The sequence below is a fragment of the Abramis brama genome (assembly GCF_963993115.1).
Source record: "Abramis brama genome assembly, chromosome: 2".
In the NCBI taxonomy this organism is placed as follows: Eukaryota; Metazoa; Chordata; class Actinopteri; order Cypriniformes; family Leuciscidae; genus Abramis; species Abramis brama.
In genome coordinates, this window is record NC_139964.1 from 3,661,740 (window position 1) to 3,669,141 (window position 7,402).

Below are 7,402 nucleotides of genomic sequence, written 5' to 3' on the forward strand. Positions count from 1 at the left end.
AACAGCCAACACAAACATTAAAGTCGGTTTGTACAGATTGAAAATAAATTATAGAACATAATATATTATATTATATTTATTATAATAATAATAATAATAAGTGTCGGCTGCAGACTAATAACAAACACATAAATGCATTACATTGCAAGTTTATGTAGGATATGTTAATAAATTAAATTAAGACAAGGCACATTTTGTAAAACAGATGTACAGTGATCTCTGACGGATCCGTGAGCGTCATGTTTCCCGCCGGCGGCCCGGGCGACCCGAAGAAAGAAGCCGGGACAGTGTGCACATATCGCCGGGCTTATAATCATCCGGTCTATAGTGAACGCTACACACTACCGCGTTTTTCAAAGCAGAAGTGAAGTCCCGTCTCTTACCCTGCACAGAACGCACACAGGCACGGAAGATCGCACTGTCCTTTTTCTTATTCGGAAACCTGTGGACTCGATGTCCTGACAGGCCATAATAATTCACAATCATTTACCACGACGATGATTAATTGAAATACAATAATCACCGAAAACACAGTGAATCATGACCGCTCCAACTGAACACCAACCTACTCCACACTGAGCGAACGCAGAGCCGGCAAACGACTCCCTCTCGTGACGTCATATGACGCGATGGTGAAAAAAAAGCTTTTTTCAACACGGTCAAGGAAACGGTCACGTTTTCTATTAAATTTGTGCCCTTATGTATTGCAAAACAATTTTTAATCCTGCATTTACTTTTCATATGGTATTTTCATACAACCCACTAAGCAAAATGATGTCCGAAACACGTCTTTTCAATGTCTTTGTTACAAAAATCGGACGTTGAAATGAGGTCCACTGAGCAGCCAGAATGAAAGTTTTTATGACGTCTTTTTTTGACGTGTTCTGCACGTCCGATATAGACGTTCATCGAACCTTCGTACAAGGTTAAAACTAGTTCAGATGTGGCCATTGTGGACATATTTCAACATAATTTATGGTCTCATTTAGACATAATTACTTTGACTATTGCTGTCAGATGATCTTAGTGAGAATTAACAGAGGTTTAGATGTTGATATTTGTTTAATTTGAAGTGTCACCATTGTGGTGATCAGTGTTTGCTTTAGTTGGGCTCTTGGTCCCCGTTCCTTTTACTTTAACTTTTATTTGGCTGCTGTAACAGTGTGTTTGTGTAACACAATTGTTGTGGCAGAGAAAGTGTTTCTATATCTATATCCGCCCGCGTGCGGGTATAGAAACACTAGCACTAGATGTCGCCTTTGAGACAGTGACCGCAGACCTGCATTATATGACTGACAGACAAGAACGGTTTGACCTAAAATATCAAAATTGAAACTACTGAGGAAAAAAAGACACCTACATCTTGGATGCCCTTCAGGTAAGCTAAAACATACCAAAATTTAATTTCAAAGTGAACTATCCCTTTAACAAATGTAAGTCGACCGGGAAGATTTTAAAACTATCCGTTCATTAATAAACACGCAAAATTGCTGTGAAAATACAGACCGGGGTCCAGAAGTCAAAAGACAACGAGCGCAGCGCTGAAAAGGGGCGGGGCTACATAAGGTCTATTATGATTTTAGTATCATAATGATTAATAAATGCACGCACAATTATCCGTGAACTTGACAAATGTTGCAGATATATGTTTTAGGCTACTATCCACAAACAAATTACTTTCAACTTGTGTGTGCAAAATTCAGAATTCAACGAATGTGCAGCAATTTGTACAAATAGAGACATTTTTGTGAATAAAATGCTTTTTTTGTATTAGAGTCAATCTCATTTGAGTGTAGGGGAGACCAGGGACAGTTATAACACTTTGAATTCCAGCAATCAGAAACAACCTACAGTGATGTCACTCACTGTGCTCATGCTCCGTTAGTTTCCCTCCATTCTTGCTAAAAGGGAGCCACATCTGAAACTTCTTGACGGAGTTATATAAAAAAGGTTAATTTGCAAGGTTGAAATTACTTTTTTTTCTGATGTACTTTTTTGGATGCTGTTATAGGATCAAATGTCTATGAATTCAAACAAGTTGCATACGCAAATTATGATCACTAATAATACAAAATAAAGCATTTTATTCACAAAAATGTCTCTATTTGTACAAATTGCTGCACATTCGTTGAATTCTGAATTTTGCACACATAGGCTAAGTTGAAAGCAATTTGTTTGTGGATAGTAGCCTAAAACATATCTGCAACATTTGTCAAGTTCACGGATAATTGTGTGTGAATTTATTAATCATTATGATACTAAAATCATAGTAAAATATACTACAAAAAATCAGATGAGTCCAGAACACATTAAGCATTTTCCTCCCATAGAAAACCATTATAAGAACTGTGGCTTAATTAGAATGGCCCCTTATTATGTCAAAATAACGAGTTATTATGTCGAAATAACGAGATGCTTATGTCAAAATAACGATTTATGTCGAAATAACGAGATATGTCGAAATAACGACGAAATAACGACTTAATATCTCGAAATATAGGCCTAGAGATAAGTTGTATTGAAATTACCATTTAATTTTGACTAAGGATATTTCTTTATGTCCCTTGTCATAATTATGATTACCAACTCTCCACCTTATTTTGCAACGCGGAAGTAAGCTATTTTCTTGGAAAGTGCGACTTTTGATTATTAATACGATAGGTAGAATAATAAAAACGAAGATGATAATGAAATTATTATAACATGTTAACAATTAAAACGTTGCAATAAAGCAGCATAATAACATTTCCGCAGACCGTGTTTGTACAGGTACAGTACCTGGAAGCGATCAACACCGGAAGCCAAAAACATTAAAGTTGCAAATTATTTTGTTAAAGTCCGGTCTTTTGTTAAAATAGTAGATCAAATATATGTCGAAACGTTATAGCCTACAAGTTATAAAAAACATACCAATAGTGAACAGATAAATTACCACAGACAGACCTTAAAAACTTTTGTCTGTACCGGTCAAATGGCGTCTTGTCATGAACAACAGAGCATTCTTAATTTCGATTTTGTTTTCTCTGCTTGGTTAAAAAAACGTATTCTTGTTCAAATAAATCCTGACGGGGGGGAAACCTGTGATTGGTCCATTCAGTCACCAACTGACTGTGATTGATCCGTTCCGTCACCAGCTGACTGTGATTGGTCCGTTCTGTCACCAACTGACTGTGATTGGTCCGGTCTGTCACCAAACGACTGTGATTGGTTCACCGTTCGCTCTCCTCGAATCAGGTTCAGTAGTCGTTTGTATGGATATTTTTAATGGAATTTTATTTTTTTAGGAGCAGCACGCGCTATAGTGCATATAGTGCTATAGTGTATATTCATATCACATATGCTGCGTTTGAAAATACCTCATCAGTTGAATGTATATTAATCATGTGGCAAATTTCCACATACAATTGTTACATTAATAAAGCTGTATGTAAACATATCTGTTGGATGTAATCAAACTATTTCTATTTGAATTATCACAATTACATTGACCTAATGTAATTTTCCTTAAAATCAAAATGAACTGTATTACATTGACCTAATGTAATTTTCTAGAAAATTAAACTTAACTGTATTACATTAACCAGATGTCATTTTCCTTGAAAATCAAACTTACTGTATTAAATTTAACTAATGTAATTTTTCCAAAGTAAATGTAACTCATGTATTACACGGACCAATGTGTTTTTTTTCTAGTAGGTCTAACAGAATGTCAATCTAATGCATTTTTTCTTGAGTAAAATATAAAAAAATTACAATATAGTGCTGATCTTAGAATTGCTTGCATGCATGTCTTTCATACTTTTGCATACATTACCATACCTTCAAAAATATGCCATTATAGTAAGCACAGCAAAAAAACAAACAAATTAAGTAACCTTTGTTTATTCATTTCATGAATTTAATCAGTCCACACAATGGCTAAAAACAATTTTACACGACACTATTAAACAGTAGTGCTAGCTCTGTCACAATAACGAATTCCAAGATCCAAGTGCAAGTAGCAACAGACAGTTTATTTGGATAGAGAAAATACTCAGGTCAGACAAAATGAAGGAGAAACTCGACAGGCGATACCACAAAGTGGATTCTCAGGGTGCACTACAAGAGACTCTCCATGTGGAAACACAGACAAGGATGCTGGTCGATGTAAACCCCGTCACTAGGTCATAAACAAGCACACACACACATAGACCCAACACCTACAAAACACCAACAGAAATTAACAAAATGAACACAAGGATTTATGAACCATGGCAAGCAGAGCTCTGTTAGCCATGTTATTGCAAAATAAAAACTGGTCTGCAGAATAAACACTGATCAATCTACTCTGTCAGATAATCACTCATTTCACATTTACAAAAAAAAATGTAATGCAAAAATGAACACACAAAAATGTAAAAACAAAACAAAATCATGTAAAAAAAAAAAAAAACGATCTACTCAAACATTTTGAGCTTTAGTTTTTGGACTCTGTCTGACAGCCTTTGACTATCCAGATTTAGAAAAAGGTTTTGAAAGACTTCAAAAGTATGCTGCAGGTTGGATGGGTACTTCAAATCCAGGGCATAAATTATGCCCATAAGCAAAGTGATAGCACATAGCACAGTCTGAATTTCCCAGAGTACCTCGACTCCCTCAATTACAATTGACACTCTTGGTGGTTGTTGTGCATCCTCTGGAGGGACCACACAGATCCCAAGGACCATCTTCTCTTTTTCTTTATCTGCCTGCTCACGAGTCCTTGAAGATGGAGCGCACAAGAAACACAAACATTGTGTGTGTTATGGTTAAAGCAACAAAACATCCCACTAAACTTGCATTACAAACAGAAACACTGAGGGCTGGGGCAGAATTAGGTTTTTTTTTTTCAGGGGCAAGATTTAAAGCAACACTAAGAAACATATTTTTTTTACCTTAAAATAATGTTTCCAAAATCGTATCAGTGGTTCATCAAGTAAGGCTGCATTTACACTGCAGGTCTTCATGCCCAATTCCGATTTGCTGACTATATCCGATTTTTTTTGACGACCCGCTTACATCATCTTTTAAAGGAGAACTCCGGTCAATTTTAACATTGAGCTCATTTTTTTGTACATTTGGAGTGCTGTCAATACAGAGAACAACGACAAAAATCGGTGTTGCCTACACCGTGTTATCCTATTTTTAAAATTTGCACCCTATTGACTTCAATGGGGCAAGTAGTAAGCCTGCATTTTTAGCATTTAGTTTTCGGTGGAAGGCCATAGTAATCGATTCTCGAGTTCACGCGCATAGGTTTAGTGCCTATGATCACGCGCGTGAACTCGAGAATTTTTCGAGAACCGATTTTTGTCGTTGTTCTCTGTATTGACAGCACTCCAAATGTACAAAAAAATGAGCTCAATGTTAAAATTGACCGGAGTTCTCCTTTAAAAGTGACCCGAATCCGATATTTGCATTTACACTATACACTGCCAAAACAACCAAATGTAGACGTTCTGGCCCGGAAAATGAAGTAAAACAGCTCGATATGCAATGGATGCAGAAGCAGACAAAATTATTATAATGATATTATAATGGCTCTGGGGATAATCCGCGGATCGGGCGGGTTGAGTAGGCTAATAAAAATAACATTCTGATTAATTTTGGGTGGGTCGCGGGTGGATATGATAATCATTAGTAACGAAAATATTAACTACATTCTCTAAAATATGAGTATGTTCCATTCCAGTTTAAGTTTCAAGGGAGTAAAGCCTGTTTATGCCATTAAGAAAATGAAATTCTGTCAAATAAATTTTGTTTTAAAGAAATTTAAAAGCAGCGCTCATTCATCATGTAGGCCTATTATGTTACCATTAGAGATGCGCGCATCAACTGTCGCCTCGAGTCCGCTGTTGAAGGTGATGATCATCCATTTATTCTCACACGTAACAACACATACGAATACATAATTTGACCATTGGGATACTTAAATCAGACAAAATATTGGTGCGGGTGAGTGGCGGGTGGATGATTTGTTTTTGGCTGCGGATTCGGGTGACGTTGCTCATCCGCGCATCTCTAATTATCTAGTGTTTTGCTTTCCGCACTATTTTAAAAAATCAGCAAAACATTGCTCTCGCAAGGCGGAGAAAAAATTACTCCACTGTGTTGAGCCTTCGACCTCCATTGCACCATTAATAAGTCATGTGATCGCAATTGACGTCCCTTTTTTAATGACGTACGACTCGCATTTACTGGGAAATATCCGATTTCTCTGCTTACATGGCAGACGCAAATGCACGTATCCGATTCATATCCGATTTATTACCACATATGAGTGAGGCCTGAATCCGATCTGAGAAAATCGGAATCCATGCGTTTTTTTTGCGTCCTTACACGTTCACCGGTCATATCCGGTCACTTTAACCATGCAGTGTAAATGGGGCCTAACAGGGTGAAAGACACTTCTGTATTCGCTTTGCAGCCCTATATCTGGTATAACCACACTAGGGCTTGGTATTGACACACATTTCACAATTCGATTCGATTTCGATTCACAAGCTTGCAATTCAATTCGATTTCGATTCGATTCAATATTGATTATTTTGGATATCAGGTACAATACTATACATGGCAAATTGTCTCAAGAAAAACAAATCTCTTAACTTAACTAATGCTGTAAACTATGGGAGTCAGTTGTAGCCGTATCCGATTCATATGCGATTTATTACCACATATGAGTGAGTCATGAGTCATTAGCCATAATATTAAAGGTAAAAATGAACTGATTTGTATACAAACTCTTAAATTACACTTTTATTTATTTTTTATAATAATAAAGTTACATGAAATATAAACATTTAAATGGTGGCTGTCATAAAAACCTGCCAGATTTATTCAAACATGCATTAAAAATTGAAGATTATTAAAAATTATAATGAATATGTAATATGGTGCATATATTTAGCAAAATGCTCCTCTCTAGAGTTAATTGTTCTAGCTGACTGATGAGTTCATGGTCACTGGATATGTTTTTTCTGGGGTAAATGTGACGTTACATGACATTGTTTAAGCTGATTTACTGACATCTTTCCACAGTTGAAACACCGAGTGAGTCCATGTCACATGAAACGGTTGTACTCTACCTTTTAACACACTTTCAGATGCTCATTCATGTTTATTTTGCACGGTAACTGGTATTAAAGAGCATCTTGCAGGTTAGAAGACCCAACAAGTCAATGTATAGAAAAATAATGTAGGAACTAGATTTTCTTTTAAAAAAAACTTATAAATACGCTACAGTGGCTTCTGGAGTCGTTTTTGTGAGAAAATTTTACTTCCGCATCTGAAAATGGGCTTGACGGGTGTGACATAGCACGAGGGAGAGCGGTCGATTCAAACAACAGGGAAAAGTGGATCGCAATGACATTTCGGACGCTGA